The sequence below is a fragment of the Lissotriton vulgaris genome, chromosome 10 (assembly GCF_964263255.1).
Source record: "Lissotriton vulgaris chromosome 10, aLisVul1.2, whole genome shotgun sequence".
Taxonomy (NCBI): Eukaryota; Metazoa; Chordata; class Amphibia; order Caudata; family Salamandridae; genus Lissotriton; species Lissotriton vulgaris.
This window is the reverse complement of record NC_141698.1, coordinates 484035135-484054201: the sequence shown is the minus strand read 5'-3', so window position 1 is coordinate 484054201 and position 19067 is coordinate 484035135. Positions and strand designations below refer to the sequence as shown.

General features: G+C 44.2%; 1 protein-coding gene across 2 annotated transcripts in view; it reads right to left on the bottom strand.

The window, feature by feature from the left end:
- AXIN1 (axin 1) overlaps positions 1 to 18506 on the bottom strand; it is a 261999-nt gene extending 243493 nt beyond the window's left edge. Inside the window, exon 1 of one of the 2 annotated variants that reach the window (XM_086941337.1) lies at positions 18411 to 18506. The gene's annotated coding sequence lies outside the window, so the exon portion shown is untranslated. The remainder of the gene's footprint in view (positions 1 to 18410) is intronic. The other variant, XM_086941338.1, reaches the window with a different exon arrangement.
- Positions 18507 to 19067: the final 561 nt, after the last annotated feature.

Here is a 19067-nt window from a genome sequence, read left to right as displayed (position 1 = left end):
TCCTCCGTCGCGCTCTCGCTTCCCCCTCCCCCTCCCTCTGCTGCAGCTCTAAGCATTTCCCACGGGTCTTTTGCACAAAGCAGCGATGCTGATCCGACAGCAGTTTTTTTTTGCATGAGTAAATGATGCCAGTGTTTTGTGTTCAAGCCTGGCGGGTTAAAATAATGAAACTTTCGCATCTTATCCACAACAAATCGTAAGCCTGTCAAAAAGACGGAAAAGTAGATATTTGTCGCGATGCGAGTCATTGCTTTTTTAAGAACCCAAAACACTGCAATGTCCTTGCTTCATTCTGTTTTAGAGAGCTGAGGATTCAAATGGATTTGCACAATTTTTCTTCAAATTATAACATTATTCCGGAGGCGGGGCTATGGCCGGCGCGCTCGGGAAATGGCAGGCAGTGGCTGGACTTCTCAATCAATCAGGATTGTTATGAAGCACGACTACTCAACCGCGAGGGTCTCACGACGGAAAAGTAGATATTTGTCGCGATGCGAGTCATTGCTTTTTTAAGAACCCAAAACACTGCAATGTCCTTGCTTCATTCTGTTTTAGAGAGCTGAGGATTCAAATGGATTTGCACAATTTTTCTTCAAATTATAACATTATTCCGGAGGCGGGGCTATGGCCGGCGCGCTCGGGAAATGGCAGCCAGTGGCTGGACTTCTCAATCAATCAGGATTGTTATGAAGCACGACTACTCAACCGCGAGGGTCTCACGGCATCTAACCCTTTACTCCCCGCTCTGACCAAGAAATGTTGTACGAGAGTCTGTGTGAATTCCTCGCCATTCATAAAACATCAATGGAGTGGGGGAGGAGACTGCAGAGACACCTTTCAGTAGAGTGTATTGCAAAGGCCAGTAACGGTGCTAAGAGTTTGTGGAAGTTGGTGTCCGAAGAAGCAAACGAGGATGCAAAAGAAAGCAAGAGTTAAATATTGTACCACATGACTTTTTCACCCCATGCACTGTTCATCGATAGGTGCTCTGGTGCTCTATTGTTATATTATTAACAATAAAAATTGATATTCCCGCTCACCGACCACTTGAGGCACACATGAAATACTAAAAACAAGCCAGTACAATTAACAAATGTAATTGCGTCTGGATTAAAGGCAGTGTCCCTCGAGCCCCTGCTGGTGACAGTCTGGATTTAAGATCACAAAGTGCCAGGAGTTTTGACACAGGCAGTTATGCGTGTTCAGTTGAAAGGGTATACAACCGGCACCTTGCGTTTCTATCTTCATGTCGGGCTGGATGAGCCTGGAGCCAGATGGGACACCGCAGCTCGTTGGGCCACACGAGGCCAGCCCTGGAAGGTACAAATAAGAAATGACAATGTGTAGCACAAGTACACACTGCGCTTATTTAACCGCATTTATTATTGTAGCTATTCTATAGCGTTAAACTCGTTTTCACACGAATCTCATGTCGATCAGTGCCTAGTAACAGTCAGAAACAATTGCAGGGAGAAATGCACTATTATGACAACATGGTGCAAATTCCCATAGTGCTACCTTCTCGTGGGGATCTGCAGTGTTTATCAACAACGACAGTGGCCAATCAGCAAAGATGTGGGCGGTGCTAGCCTCGCTCCGGATTGTGTAAACAAAGCCTGCACTGAAACGGAGAAGACCTGGACCAGTCTTGTGTCTCGAGTGCTTAGATGACAATCTGGGGGCTTTGGTGAGCTGAGCGCCCTAACAGAGGGTCCGAGCTCGCTGTGCAGGTCAGCAAACACTGGTCCGACACAAATCCTGAAATGCACGCACAAATAAAGCAGCTTTCAGATCCACTGTATGCAATACTGTGCCGGCTTGATTTAAAAGGATAGATCTCGGTGTAATCTGGAACTTTCTTCCCCCACACTCCCGGTCAAGAGGACATTGACTGATTGGGTAAGCAGACTGAACTCCTTTCGCCTGCATAGGGCATCATATTGAAAAAAGTCCAAGGATTTAAAGGGCTTGCACCCTGTGTGCAGAGACTAGTAACTGATTGTGCACGGAGCAAGGAGGGCCTCCTCTTTCCAGCAGAGAGGCTACGCACTGAATGGGCACGGTCCCATCCTTCCAGCTGAGAGACCAAGGGCAAAATGCACACTGGATTTCCTTTTTGCCGTGCAAGCAATCCTTTCTAAGCTCTGCCTCGCAGGCGGGTTCAGGCGCAGTCCCGGCCTCTTTTTGTGCTTGAAGCTCCTTCGGGCCTCTTATTGCACAGGGTCAGGTGTGATTGCAGCTAATAAGCTTTGGTTTCACCGTCCTCCACCATACCCCCAGGCAGCCCGTGTGCACCATGTCCGAGGACAGCTTGTAGACAGGGATCCCTGGCTAATTGAGGCAGAAATTGAATTCCCCGGAGTTGGCAGAGGCTGCGTTCATTTGTACAACTTCGCCCTGGCCGGGCACTGATGAACACCCCCTCATCCACTGGCCCCACCCCTCCCCCACCTCATCCTTCATTAGATGTGTTTTCTTTCACAGCAGTTTGAATGGAAATGTAATAAATCTCAGCAGCGCTGATGCAGCCTCCTGACTTCTGACATCATCGCAGGTCTCCAAGGACCCTTCCGAACAGAAGAGGAGGGGGGGGGGGTGGAGTGCTCAGAACAGCTCGTCTGCTTCACGGCAGTACTGAAAAATTTTCTTATCTGCTTGTTAAAATTAACAAGCAGATTAGAAAAGTCTTCACGTCGGCCACAAACCAGGCCATGGTGTCCGGAGGGTCTGTCCGAAAAACGGACAGGTTGGCACCCAAACACACTCCTTTTCATTGGGAAGCCAGCGTTTACCATAAACGGTGATGCTACCCAATGGAAGAGAGGGGCGGGGCTTAGAGTCCCTTTTTAGGTCGAGGTATATCCGGTTTTGCCGAAGGCAAAACCGGATGTAAAGAGATCTTATGCTGTGTAGTAGGGCAGTTTAGACCCGCCTCTCAGCTCCGTTCGCTTTCATTGGCTGGCTTCCTAAACAGAGGCCAGCCATTGGAAGAGAAGTGAGTCATTCCAAACAAGCCCCGTCTTTTTCGGATTTGGGGGCGTCATTTTTGCTGTTCTTTAGCTCGTGACGTTGTCCGTCACTCAGGACAGCAAAACACGCCCCCAAATCCGAAAATGGCCGTGCGTTTCTCCAAGGCATTTTCTCCTTGCCTCGGAGAAACGTGGTGGTGTTTTTGGAGCTGCTCGCCTCCCTAGGAGCTGCTCGGCTTCGCTCCTCTCCTCCCTTCCCTCTGCCCTCCTCGTCGCGCTCTCGCCTCCCTCCCCCCCACCCCCCCACCCCCGCAGCTCTCCTCCGTCGTGCTAAAAATCACATCGGACCGCATTTGGTCCACTTCTTCCCTCCCTCACTCTTTCACTACCTCACTCTCTATCTACCTCACTCTCTCTCACTACCTCACTCTCTCTCTGCTAATGCAATAGGTATCACATATGCAAAAAAAGCTAATGCCGATAGAAATGACAATGCCATTTATTTAGGGATACAAAAAAGATAAAAAAATAATGAGCAATACCAATAGCTCTACCTATAATATTGCCGAGACCATTGCATTGTAAATGCTTGTTCTAATTGTCTGCTACTGAGCAGTTTCTCTTACTATTTGTTACTACAGACTGCCCACACGAAATAAAGACCATTTCAGAACATGGATTACAAACTTACATGTACACGTTATCTTTGTTCTAATTATTCTTTTTATTCCATTCTTAAAGTAATTATTCTGTCTGTGAGGCAATAGTTGCCCCTAGAATAGTCTAAATTTTTAATCATTATTCTTATTTGTCCACCACTTGTTTTTTCTGTTGTTTTGAAAGATCTATGTACTGATTTGTCTCTCAAACTCTTAGTGCTTCTGGCTTCTGTTGGGGAATCTCCTACTGTTTTCATGATAGCTGGATGATTTTTTTTAATTTTCCAATTGTGTCTCATAATCTACATTAGGGGTGCTTCCTTTGAATACATTGTGATCATTCTAATGTTGGAAGCCTCCTTAGTTCTTTCTTTTTTTCCTCTCTTTTTTGGTCACCAACAATGCTCTTCTTTTTTGGGGAACTTTAATCCATCCTCTTTTGCTAATATTTGTGGGGTATTGCGTTGTTGGAATGTACTCTTTGTACTTTCAATCTCATAAATTTTGCTTCTTTAGAGCAATTTCCTTTTATTCTAAAGAAAAATCATAATTTGTTGTGCTCTAAAGTAACTTTCTTTGAAGGAATCTTTCAGCATGCAAAATACTATTTGTTGTGGTCAATTTTCGCTGTAATGACATGTAGATCTGCACATCCTTCACAAATATTGCTGTGTCCCAAAAAATTATTGCTGATTGAATTCATTGCGATTTTATGCCTGAAAATAGTAATCACTTTTTATGCGTACCATCCCAAAGATCAATAAGTCTCATGTGGTCTATGTATTACGTTGCCCATGTGAGAAGTTATATTTAGGCAGTGTTTAAGGTTAAAAACTGATTCTTGAACATCGTAGGACTTTATAACACAATTTAAAAAATAAGCAAATCAAGATTCTACATATCCTGTAGGATCACAACAGTAAATGTGATCTTGTATATAGACACTGAGGGTGAACCTAAAGGGGTTGCAGACCTTCAATTGAGACAAGTTGAATCACACTACATTACAGACCTTGATACACTGCACATGCATTAATGCCTAAAGGATTCATTTACGTAACTGATTACTTACGCTAGAGGTTCTACTTCATGTTGTAATGTCTCTGTATGATGTTTTAATAGGATTGTAAAATATTTGTTTTATTCTTTCAGGTCACATTGGTGTTGGAATTTCACTTGAACAGCAAAGAAAGACAAGCAAGCATGTAGGTACTTAGTTTAGTAAGGCATGCATTGTATTATGTATGTCTCCTTTCGACTGTTTGTTCCAATTTAATATAAAATATCTATGTTAATGAGGTGACAGTTGAGAATTAACAGTTTAGATTATCATTGCACACTTGGTTGATCAAATAAGGGAGTGACTGTTAGAGATATCTGTGAAACTTAAGTACATTTCAGACCTGAAAATAATCTTGTTTCTTCCCCTATTAGGGGCTGTCATATTGGGATGACAGTTATCATATAAGGCAGACTGTTCTGTTTAGCTTTTAGGTCGCGCCTAGCATATTGCGTAAACAATCGCTATGCGAGAGATATAGAGAGCTGCTCCAGGAAAGCTAACAAAGAGGCTTTTCAATGGGGATTATGGACAGTGCATGTGCTTCGTGCGCGCGCTTGCCATTTGCTCCCCCGCCCCTCCCATCCGACTTGAAAGGAAGCCGCTCGCACACCACCATTTGACTGTACCTCGCATCACTTCAAAGGCTCACACCCCATCAGACTTGAAAGGAATGCGCTCCCCCGCCCCGCCACAGCAATGCCGAGAGCTTGTTTCCTCATGGCGCCTCTCACAACTGTCCCTCCCACACCACAAAGCTAGTCTCACGGCCGCATTACCATCCATTGCTTTCACTTTCACCTTTCACGGCCGTGTTTTCTTTGGCTTTCAGCACTCAACTTCCCCTCAACCAGCATTTAACCCCCACCTTTTAGTTAAAATTAAAACAATTGCAGCTTTGCCCAGCTCTCTACTATTTCCAATGTTCCTAGTTAATTAATGTTCCTTTTGTTACTGGTTTCCCTGGTCTCCTTTGTTCCGGTCCACCAGCTCCCGCGTCTGCCTCATCATGCGCCACCCCGAAAGATTCTGCTTCACCTTCCGCGACCCGAGCCTGCTCCGCCTCCGTGTTCGCTCTCTCTCTCCTTATGCTGCTGCCCTCTCAAGCACTGCCCCTTGTGCGCTCTATGCTGCTTTCTCCTTTCCCCACATGACCTCTTTCTTGTTTTATTATTGTATTTCGCGGCCCGGCACCGCTGCCAATGCTTGTTCTTTCTTGAGGTTAGCAGATTTAGGTTTTACAGATAGACACGGGCCATGATTCACTATTTTCAGAGCACCTGTCCCAGGGGAAGTTTGTAACTACCAGTCCCCGCTGTTTTGTTTAACAGCCGTATCAATCTATTCACCTGATAGCGACAGTGGAATGCTTGCTTTTGCAACTGATGCCATTTCTTTTCTAACGGCTAGGTCACAGGTGGACCTTGACAAGTTGCAACTGGGTTCGGGATGTACAGGAGGACGGATGGATTTGTGTGACCCAACAATATATTGATATCGAACACCTATCCCTCTGGATTACAGGATACCCTAAAGCTGCTGTGCCATCGTTTTTGAACAGTCATTGGATGTTGTCATTTAAATTTAGGAGAATAAAGTTTTTTTAGATTGGAAATCAGTCTGTTTTTTTTTTGGGGGGGGGGACTTTTAACCATGAAGTGCACTAAACTGGCATATAGAATAAGCGAGAAGTTCTGTCTTCTAAAAAGGCCGGGAAGCGTTCCGTTGCATGTCCCTTTAATGGTGTTAACCATGTTTGTTTGTAAATGTTGTTTTTCTGGTAGTTTGCCTTTTTTTTGTGCCTTTTTTTCTGAAGAAGAGAATCAGGATATTGAAGTCATTTATGATGGTATCTGGCATCACTGTGGGTTCAGAATACTTAGCTACCTACCCACTCCTGTACATAATCTTACTGTCCCCTCTTGTGTTGGCTGCTTTGTTTTACGACCTACAGCAGGCATTGCCCCTGCTGGTGACCGCGGAATGCTGCTTTTATAACCTTTGCCATTCATTAGCACGGGTACAACGGCAGCAGTTCAGTGAGCACAAAGACACTTTCAAGGTGTACACACATTATTCAGAGGCGCACGCACACCGCTGGCACTTTCAGAATGTCAGCATACACGCGTACAAAGGCGCACACTCGCCCATAAACTGCCAACGCACTTTCAGGGTTTACTCACACAGCTGCACACGGACACCAGCCGCATGCTCACCCCTCAAGGTACTCACAGCACATATTAAACCTTCGCCCTCATCCATCCATTCATACAAGGTGGACGCATGAATACATACTTCCAGGCACACCCCTGCTAGAAGCATAGATGCGTGTGCACCCACACAGCCAAACTTTCGCGTATGTTTTGGCCCCCACTCTGGCTTCACTCTGCCAGCCCCGCCTCCCTCAGCATCCTTCCTCCCAATCTCTGGCTCCCTCCATCTTCTCACCTCACTGTTCCCTTTCTCAACACAGCCCCTCATCTCTGCCGCTTTGATGTTCTCAGTGAGCCGTGTGGCCACTGAAAACATCAAAGGGGCCGCGAAATGCTGACCATTGGCACCTCCTCCCTTCCTGCTGGCATTCCCCCCTCCCTTCTCGCCCAGTCCTAGTTTTCTGTCCTCTTTTCCAATCAATTTCTTTTTCCTCGCACTCCATTCACGCTTGTTCATAAAGGGTACTCTGCCAATGGACTTTCCATCTAATCCTTAGAGAGTCGTGAGTGCAGACCTCATGTGCCTTAATATTGGCAAGTTCCGAGACTATGCGTACTTTGTTTCAGAACTGCTTCTTTTTACGTAATCAAAAAACTCTTGCACCATTTGTTGGGCACAGCATATATATTGTACTGCAAAGTATTATTATTTTAAAAACGAAGTCTCATCAGAAGTCTAAAATGAAAAGTTTACTCCCCTGTCACCAAATGGTAATTCTCTCAATTGCAATCTACTTCGTGTTTATGTCGGGAAAGTTTAGCAACAGCAGTAAAGCGGAGGTGGAATTCTGAAATAAACCATCATTCGGGTCAAGTGAGCCGGTGTATTAAGCTAAGGTATCCTTAAATTCAGCCACTTCTTGCACAAGCGGCAGGCACCCTGAGACTTGCTGTACTCGGGAAATGTTGTAACATTCCCAGCACGGGAAACATGACATGCACACTGTACACATTACCCATGAGGGCCTGCTTTTTTTTCACCCTGTTTGCAGTCACTTACAGAAAACTTAAGCTGCATTCCATGTGTCCAAAATGTGCTTTGCGCTTCTTCCTTCATTACGAGTGAGACCATTTCAAGAAGGTAGTAATGATTGGCTTAATATGCATATGTTTTTCGTCTGAAGGGAAGGTGTCGCTGTGCTCTGCTTTCGATGCTGTCTCTGTAGGCACCGTTGTTGAGACGAGAAGTGTTTTATATGCATGCATGATAATGCATGGCCTTTTATAACGACCAAAATTCCAGAGTCGCATTGTTCTTACAAATTCGTTTTTTACAGTAATTTGCCGACTTACTGCCACTTGTAAGAATGTTAAGCAACTAAAGACATACAAAAACGCAGAAAACAGAAGCAGAAATATAGTCGGCACACTAAATTATGCGCCTTGGTCGTATAAACTGGCTTATCTAGTCTATGCAACCTATGCTACCTGGAGGAAACTCCTGGTTTGCAAAGATCTATAGAGAGGCGCTATAGTGACGACAAGTAAATTCCAGTCTGTCCATGTCCTAACTACTGCTTTAACTTAAATACTATATTCTCTAGCACATTGGTTGTCCAACAGCTCGTATATGTTCTGATTATCTGTAATGGATATATACATAGAGGGTTTATACTGGCTAACTGTGCATTGCAGTCTGTTAATGCCATTAAGGTATTGATATGACATAAGAAACAATCTGACTAGGTAAACAACGAGGCCAACAAAAGTGGTATGTAAATATCACTAGAGGCATTCATGGACAATAACACAGCCTTTATATATTATTAGTAAGACATGTAAAACAAGCATTTGCAATGCAATAGGTCTTGCATTAGGAAAGTTTGAGTTATTTGTCTTGTACATGACAAATGTGTTATTTATGTGTTATTTTTGAAAATTGTGAAATTAATAGCTTTGTCATTTACAATGCTAATACTTTTATTTTTTGACAATGTGACACCTATAGCATTTTTAATGCAACATGTTTTGTATTTACGTGACTTAGAAGTATTGATTTTACAAATAATGTTTTTTTTTAATAATTAATACTCAAAAGTTATTGTAATTTATAATGGCAATAGCTTAAACTTTTGTAATTAACTTTTGTGAAGATTATGTTCGGTGTATTTTATTGTGACTAAAATATAAGAACAGAAGGGAAATATAAAACAAAATTGTGACATTTGTAATAAAGCTTGAAACATTGAGAGAACATATTTGAACCAGTTGTTGAATGTTTGCACAGATTGATACTGTGGTGGCGCGGAGTGATGTGGTGGCGACAAGTGATGCTGTGGCCTTCAGTGATGCTGTGGTAGCGCATAGTGATGTTGTGGTGTCCCTGAGTGATGCTGTGGTGTCCCTGAGTGATGCTGTGGTGCCCCTGAGTGATGCTGTGGTGCCCCTGAGTGATGCTGTTGTTGTGCGATAGATAGATAGAGTGAAGGCGATAGAAAGTTAGAGGGATGGGGAAAGATAGAGTGAGGGCGATAGATCTATAGAGTGCGGGCGATAGATCTATAGAGTGAGGGCGATAGATCTATAGAGTGAGGGCGATAGATCTATAGAGTGAGGGCGATAGATCTATAGAGTGAGGGCGATAGATCTATAGAGTGAGGCCGATAGATCTATAGAGTGAGGGCGATAGATCTATTGAGTGAGAGTGATAGATAGATAGAGTGAGGGCGATAGATAGAGTGAGGGCGATAGATAGATAGAGAGAGTGAGGGCGAGAGATGTGTGTGGATGTGTGTGTGTGTGTGGTTGTATGTGTGTTGTATGTGTGTGTGCGTGGTTGTATGTATGTATGTGTGTGTGCGGTTACAGAAGGATGTATGTGGAAGAGACAGCAGATCAGCATATTATAAGAGAACAGGGAGTTAAAGAAGGATGCGTGTTGAAGAGATCAGCAGATCTGCACAGGAGAAGAGAACAGGGAGTTAGAGAAGTAGGCGGTGGAAGGGAACAGCAGATCAGCACGGGAGAAGAGAACAGGGTTTTGGAGAAGAGGGCGGGTGGAAGAGAGCAGCAGATCAGCTGAGGTGAAGAGAACATGGAGATAAATAAGGAAACGGGTGGAAGAGAGCAGCAGATCAGCACAGGAGAAGAGAACATGGAGTTAAAGAAGGAGGCGTGTTTTAGAGAGCAGCAGATCAGCACAGGAGAAGAGAACAGGGAGTTAAAGAAGGAGGTGGGTGGAAAAGAACAGCAAATCAGCACAGGAGAAGAGAACAGGGAGTTAAAGAAGGAGGTTGGTGGAAGAGAGGAGCAGATAAGCCCGTGAAATCAAATTTGTTAAAACGCGCTAATACCCGAGGTTGTCTAGGCGCTAGACTCAATAAGAAGATGGGCAACTGAAGCAACAGAGGTAGAGTGAGCAGGATGTCATTACTGTTTAAATAGCCAAGTTGGAAGGGCATTCCTGAAGGGGAGTAGGTCAGTGTCTTTTTTTCAACGGAAGTGGAAATTTTCTAATGCATGTAGATGTGCACATATTTATTTACACGAGGTGTGCGCCCTAAAGCATTTAGCGCTGTCCCTAGTGTGTGAAAGCGGACTAATTGTGTGTCACGTTGGTAAGGAGGACCAGCCTTTAGCATGGGCGAGCTGGGCCCAGACATCCAATATTTTGAGGGGCGCTTGGAGCAGTAAGCATTAAGGTAACGCTAAAAGCAGCCCTGTCGTCTTGTTCATGTCTTGTGTGCTCATTTCTTTCTAGTTTGCCAGTAAGTGGTTTTAATCCTTCATTATACAGTGGACAATGTTTTAACTCTCAATTGCCCCCTTCCTTGCCCTCCTTCACTGTCTCACCCCTGCTGGCACACACCGACATAACCATCATCAGGGTGAGGCAGCTAAGCTATCGGTGATTTAGGTGGGCTGGGGGATTTCCAGGGACGTTTGTGTTAAGAGAGGGGGGAGGGAGGGGGATTCACTACTCAGCCAGGGGAATTGTGTGTGTTTTAGGGCTCACGAAGCGAAAAGCCCTTTTGAACAGGGTTTGAAAATGGACCTTGGAATTCCACTTAGCTCGTGCGTGTGCATTTCCAAGGGCCATTTTCATTGGCCTTTGCGTGCGTGCTGTTTTATAACAGAACACGCAATAGGTGGTTGTGTAGCTCCACCTATGGCCTATTGGTGTCTGTTACATGCACCATAGGCCATATATCTTCAATTATCACAGCCGCTGTAATTGAAGATATATGCTGGCAGTGGCGCACGCACAACTCGCCGGCGTTTTTTTTTTTTTAACAATAGAGATCGCAAAAGCAATCGCTTTCAGTGCTGCTTGTTTTTCTTTTTATGAAAATGTTTTTGACGAAAAAAAGTTCAGATTTGTCATGTATGTTTCCAAGATTCCTACAAGTGAATTCCTAACCTCTTGAAAAAAGGTTCTGTAAATACTCTCAAACACAGATAAGTGACAGTTGCAGCGTGATTTATAACAGAATATTTGCTATGAATGCTCGAAATCCGTCGCACAAAACCTCCTACCAAGTGTGCCTTTTTCATAGATGTGAGACAAGCAAGTATAGAAGCTGGTGATATCAAATATATCACTCCTCTACCACCCATTCACAATTGAACAGCAGTGTATCCGGTGACAAAAGACGGGACATGTGCACACCCATTAAACAAGAGTTAACGGTCAAGTGGGCCCGATACCAGCACGAATTCCAGAAAACCTGAGAAAATCAGAATCCATACGATCAGGGCCAGTGCTTTCATTAAGTGAGGTAAGAGGGTATCCTTATGGGGCTATGTAGCGTCGTAACTACATTATTGGAAATTAGTGTTTGCAGAATGCTCAGGCAGGCAACTTTCTATTTTGCCCGTATCGTGAAAATGGTTGCACTGCACAGATCAACGTACAACATCAAACGCCCCGAGACCAACAGCAATTCTTCCGACACCCAGATATCTAAAGGCACTTTCAGCGCCTCGTCAGGGGTAGTAAATGCTTTATAGATGTGAACAGGCAGCCAGAGACAAGCATAAACAAAACCACCGTACTCTCGGCGATCGATAGAGAACCTCCGGCAGACCGACATCAACAGATAGGTTTGGACGCCCAAGAGGCAACATTTTCAAACACCAAAAGACCAACATGAACATCAAAGACCAACACACACTACCAGACACCCTGACGCCACCAGACATCCAGCCAACAATGTGTAGAAGAGAGGCCGGTGTCTTGAGAGGGAGGACGGCCAGTCCCAGGCTTCCACAGCGGTTGTTTCTTCTCCTGTTGATGTCCGGATGTCACCAGAGGAAAAGGCTGAACTATGACACAGTGACAGCTAAAAACAGACTGGAGAGAAAAACAAGGACTTGTGTCAGCTGAAGAATGTACGGGGAGGTGGCAAGGGAGGGCGTATGAGAGGCAGCCAGGAAGGGGGTGTTAATGCAAGGGGGAAGGGAAGTCCATCTCACCCAGGGGCAGTAGGGTGAGCAGTGGGAAGGGATAGCCTACACAAAGACTGGGTGGGGAGGACTGGAGTGCAGCTACTTATAGTACAGCAGGTTCAGTGGCATTGGGACCCTGAGGGGTGAGTGCCCATCCGCACCGCAGTTATTGTTGTCTTCAATACCAACAAGCAATGCAATGCAATAGGTCTCACATTATGAAAGTTTGAGCTATTGGCATTGCGAAATAATGCAACACCAATAGCTCAAACTTTAATAATGCGAGACCTATTGCATTGCAAATGCTTGCTATAAGATATTTAAGGAGTTATTGGCACTACAGCTGCTGGAGGTCTATGTGGAGGCAGTGGAAGAAGGTATTCTCTCCCCATCGCTACAAAGCCATTATTGTGCTGCTACTCAAACCTGGGAAGGACCCATTACAAATCAAATCGTACAAGCCACTGTCGTTATTACATTTTGATTTGAAAATTCTAGCTAAAAATGATTGCAACCCGACTGTCATTGCTAATGGAGAAAATAATATCACCAGCACAAGCGCGGTTTATTCCTTGCAGGTCTACCGCATTAAACTTCTGCACGTTCTTTTCCATACTGCATAGAATAGCGCCCTCGGTGCCGGCGATTGCTGCACTGTTAGACGCGGGAAAAGACCTTTGACTCGCTAGAGTGGTCCTTTGTCACAGCTGTGCTACGCAGGATGGGGTTTCCAGCTGGGTTCACTTCGCTAATCAATCTACTATATATCCGTCCCTCCGCTCGAATAAGGATAAACGGCACAACAACCCAATCGTTTGAGATAATGCGGGGCACCAGGCAGGGATGCCCCTCGTCAGCACTTTTATTCATTATTGCCATGGACCCATTAGTGAAGCACTTACAAGAAAACCATATGCCATGGGGACTACAATTTAATTGTGGAGAAGTGTGGCTCACTGGTTAAAGCAGGCAGACCCTGAAGCAGAGATCAGACCCAGGACCAGGGTTCAATTCCCGACGCGGCAGGGTCTTGAGCTCAAATGTCCACGGACTTGATAATTCTCGCTTCGGTGCCTGACCTAATCATGGGTTCACACTCTGCAACTCTGGGCATTAAGCTTGCTTAATCTCCACAACGGCCCCCCGCAGCGGGATGCCTGGCTTTCACCTTGGGGATGCCCTGTAGGGGCTATCTCACAGGGAAAAGCCAGGACGGGTTCCCAAGGCAAGCGCCGAGATAACTCCCCGGTGATTCGAGCGCTATATAAGAACATCAGGGACACCCCATTTCCGATGACATATGGAAAGAATGCTGCACTCATACCTGTAAGGTCTCTGGGAATTACAGACATGAGTTGCTACATTATTAATACCTGCTCAGGGTGTATAAGACACTGATAAAATGGCACACATTGACCCTTCCCGCACTGCAAATTGTCCCAAATGCCGGGCTCCAGATGCCGACTACATACACATTACATGGAAATGTACTAGAGTGGCAGAGTACTGGTCACACATATTTCAAGAGCTGCAGCAAATGACAAGCCTCACAATTAGGCCGGCTCCACTGCTGGTATTACGGGGTTACATCGCTGAGATCCCCAAGGTAATGAGTAAATTTGTCGGCATAGCATTCCTCATAGCCAAAAGAGAACTGGCCATTCATTAGGGGCGCAGAAGCACACCAACTGTTTTACAATGGCTTAAAAGTTTAATGTAATGTGATACTAACAGTGAGCTGTTTGCTGAGCTACAGCCATTGTATCCAGGCCGAAAGACATTTGGCAACCGCTGAGAGACTACTTACGTGCAAGGGCACAGGATAACAGCAGCCAGTGAGCATGAAGTACCAACACGGCGGACGAGGGTGGGAACAGGGCTCAGGGGAGGAGGCAAGGGCAGGACAGGAATGATGTCTAAGGGGTGGCAAAGGGGAAGAATCAGGCACTGCACTGTGAGATGTATTGCAGTCAGTGACAAATGAACACAAAGTTGTAGTCTAGCACTGTTACGTATGTGAAACGACTGTAATGATGTTGTAGTGAACAATGCGTCAAAGGTACTGCTGCACCGATGCTTGTGATCTCACTGTCATAAAAAATGTACAAAGTAAAAAAAATGTTTTTTAAAAATACGTCATCTTCTGCCCCTACATCTAAAAATGTAATGAGAGTCCTAGAGGGAACAATGATGTGAACAAAGGTGGGTATCCGATTTACGAGAAACAATATGTACAAAATAAGGATGAGTTTACATTCACAAAGATTTGTAGAACAGGTGCCTTCAGTAGAACTGCATATTAGAAACCAGTGTATCACTAATCAGCATTACACGATAACACCTTTGCTTGCATGTTGCTTATCCAACAGAAGATAGCACATGTGTAAAAGATGTTAAGGTTACGTTACAGCTGCAGCTTTTACCATTCGGGAGTGGAACCCATGAGGACATCTTAAACAACAATGCAATACAAAAGGAATCACTAAGTAAAGTAGATGAGCATAAAAATGTAGTATTTGAAGTAGGTTCTCCAAATTAGAGGGATAAGAGTGATGGTCTGGCACAATGCTCTTTTTATCACCTTGCCAATGCACATATTTATCTGTCCATTTTTTTTTTATTAAGTCCATACCAGCCAATGATATCCAGAAAAAATTGAGTTCTGCAATTTCATGCAGCACTGCTTTCTATATTTGGTGAAGTATATTTCTTATTCACATACCAATTTAGTAGAAGAGGAGCATAGATAGAAGCTATTTTCCCAGTGCGACTCCAAATTGTGCAAACAACAGCAAAGGCAAAACTATACATTTGATAAGTAAGGATTCTGACTGATGCTGGGTCTGTCAAAGCGAAAAATCATATTCTGAAAATCATCATGCATACTTGTGGCCTAGTCCCGGTGAAGCCAATAAAACATAACGAGATAGTTATACACTGCCCAGGTATATGCAAGATATGAATACCAGTAGAGTGGAAAAGCAATACCCAGATGACATAGTTGAGGGCAGAATTACAACTAATACTGCTGCTTGAGATAAATCACCCTCCTCCTCCACCAACTATCCATGGGATACAAACAAAACCAGAATTATTAAAGTGAATAGCTTCTAAGGCGCCTTCCTACCAAAGCACCACCTGTTAGCAGTAGAGGTCAGAACAGTAATAAAACTGAGCATAAATCCTAGAGGGGATAGGGGTGAGAACAATTCAGCAAATAAATCATAATCCGCGTGATGCAGGTGAAAGCAGCACTGATACTACAGTAAACTCATCTTTAGGATATCAGCACAGAGACCTTTTTACAACTCCCTGTGAAACCAATAAACCCATTACCCTGTAATGAATTGGTTATAGACTGCAGCTGGGATATGGGCACTGAAGTTCCAACACTGTGAAAAAACAATACCCAGAGTGTGTAGTTGACACAGTATTACTACTGATGATGTCCACACAGATCGAAACGTTTTATTGATGTTTTCTGGATTAAATAATGGACGGCAAAATAAACAAAGAATTTAGAATACAACAAAAAAGACACCCTGAAGACTTTTTTTACTTGGAAATTTAAAATGGACTATTAATAAGCCTCTTGCTTTTGAAGGATTAATGGACTGCGCGCTCCTTTTGTATAGGTTGTAGTTTTGTTGTAAGTGGAGGTGGGACCACAGCAGTAGAGCGTGATTTGAGCTAAATTACAAATTTCCCGGATTACACACGAGTGTGCACGTCTTCTTACTGCCCTCACTGCTAGTGAGTTGTGTTATTGCCAGTGTTATAATTTGCCAGTCAGCAAAAAAAGTTCTCTCATGGAGTCCTCCTCTATCGATACCTTAATAGATTAGTCCTTAATCACAGTAGATTTGAGGCTCATGGGTTTATTATATTATTTTTGGGCATTTCGGTCTGTATGTTTTGCCCATTTACCAATATTTGGTTTGTATTTGCAATATTAGGCTGAAACCAGATTGTTTGTCACCCTTGTCTAATGAATGTACATTTGGATGCCTTTTTACCTTTTCAGACATCAACAGCCATTTATGTAATAAAACATTATGCTAATCTGAACAAATAAGGGTCGCTGTACAAATGCACGAGCTTTAAATGTATTTATCTAATTAAACTTGATTAGAGAAACATGACCGTTTATAAACTCTCTGTCAACGTCCACAGGTACTGGCTTTAAAGTCATGACTGACAGTATTGAGAGTTACCAAAAAGACCACCGAATTTTCGTTGTTTACGGATTTATATACACAGGCAGGAAAACAGACTCCTTTCGGGTCGTATGTATGTCTGTAGATGGAAAACTGTGAGCCTTTGTTCTTCCTAGGACATATTCACATCCAATATTAAAGTTATTGTATTTACTGAGGAGAATAGCGAGGAAAAACCGCAACAGGATATTCAAATAATGTTGCCCAGGATATCACTGCAGTATTCCGCAGTCAGCAATTGAAGAATTACCCCCAATTTTAAGTCTGGCAAAAAAAACTCAAAAGCTGCCAGCTATGCTTGTTTTTGCAAAAAAAAGTCAAGCCCGCTTATATCTCTGTGCCTCCATTATGGAGCTCTTTGTTAACTTCTGCCAACATCTGCTTTCTAGCCCAATAAAATTCAGAGTAGTGCCCTAAAGAGCAAGCCATACAACGAAATATGGACCACAATTCCAAAACACGCTTTACATAGGGGGGTGATTGCTAATCTCCATCAAAGCCTATTCAATCTAAAGGCAGCCTTCATTGCTGTTACTTGAGCGTTAGCTTGTGAGTTGCCAAATACAAAGTAGAGGTGGGATAGGATGTACCCAAATGTCTAGCTCTGCCTGAGGTCTTGGTTCTCGAGACAAAAACTAGCAGAGCTTGCACCCACTCGTGTGCGTGCACACTATTATTGCCCAAACTATCCTGAATGCAGAGTGCGAAGGGAGTGGCCTGTGGTGCTTCTAGATTGCTGTATCCCCTACTAGAAAGTCGGCTGGATGGTGTAGGAAAGGGCATGGTTGGATTAAAAGTCGACAGCGCTAAATCCCTAGGAAAAAGACTTAAAAACCTTGGAACAATCTCTGGTTCTCTCAAGACTGGATTATTGCAATTCTCTTCTGACAGGCCTACCCAAATCCCACCTCTCCCCTCTCAAATCAGCAGCTCGCTTCATTTCAGGGTCTAAACAAAATGACCACATCACTCCACTCCTGTCCTCTCTTCGATGGCTTCCGATCGAGGCAAGATCTATTTACAAAACTGCCTGCATCACACACCAAGCCTTACACACGTCCTCCCTCGTTACCTGGCAAATAAATTGAAATTGTACGGTGGATCTCGACCTTCTCGCAATGCGGAAAAGCTTCTGCTTGAGCCTTGCCCACCCCCCCCTCTTTAAAAGGGAAAGATCAACGGCGCAATCCTTCTCAGGCAATACAGTGAGAATCTGGAACTCGCTCCCCCCATTGCTCCGTGCCACCTCCTCTACCCGGATCTTCAAAGCTGACCTCCAATCTCTTCTCTTCCAAAGACACTTTCAGAACTAATACTTTAATTCTCAGGACCCTCCAGGAAGTTCGCTCTTCATTGTAAAGTTGTACTTTTTTCCTGTACATTTCTCACCCATGCGTTCTGTGTTGGATTTTGTGTTTGTGTTCCCTTCATTTTAAGTCTCCTGTTTATCTTTGTAATGTTTTATTATGTAACTCTTGTAACGTAACTGGCTCTATTGTACAGAGCTCTGACACCTTCGGTAATGTCCGCGCTTTATAAAGATGCACTAAAAAAATCTCTGCCTCACCTTCAATCATATACACATACTCATACCCTGTGCATGCAAGTCCATACGAAGTTCACTCAAACGTGGCGTTTTAGTGTTATGTTTGTTTAGTGTGCATGACCTTCTTGCGGGTAGAAGGGAGGATACGGGTGAAATGTGGGTGTCAGACTGAACCGATTTCGGAGAGAGCCTGGAATGGGTTGCAGTGACAACAGGCTCCACTGAGCAGACATGAGTGCGCAGCCTCTGCGTTCTGGAACTATCCCTGGAATTATATCGCTTTTAGCCTAATATCAGAGAGAGAAAGGTACAGGGAGCTCTTCCCTTCGATTTAAGAGACCACTTATTTGCTACTTACACGGGCCGTCCGTGAATTCAGCCTGATAGCCGTCCTCCGTTGTTGATCTTTTAACGGATGTCATTCGTCCATAACGTTAGAACTTCCGGGTCGTATAACAACCAATCGCGTGGCTGAACATATTCTGGGCGTGGGAGGTATTACTGATATGTAGGATGCGCTAGGATTGGAGCATTAGGGGTCACTCAGACAATCATAGTTCGAAAAATACAAGAGTAATTAAGTGCTGGTTCGCTGTAATTTGGGAGAGTGTTTTGTAGTTTGCGGGTGTGACTCCGTTTGGAAGAAGCGAGATGGCCTGCGACTCATAGGGAGGAACTTTTGGTCGCTCCCCACGTTCCTGGGGCTCAAGCCGGTCCAGCGAGTGTCTGGCGCGGTTAGGGCTGGCAAGATATGGAGTGGCAATTCTTTAAAGCACAGGTGCCATTTCTAGCGTTTACCAGTGCTTAAAATGTGTAGGCACTGAATCCCCGCACTTCTTTAGTTTGAAAAGGAGAGTGCCTGCACGTCTCATTGAGTTTTCAGCGCCTTTACTGGAAAAGTATCAGCAGGTCAGATCACTAAACACTAGTACTCCGAGATAGCGACTTACCTGTTAAATCCACAAGGCACATACAAAAGACGATGGAGATAGGTATAAGGTGGTGAAGAAGCTAG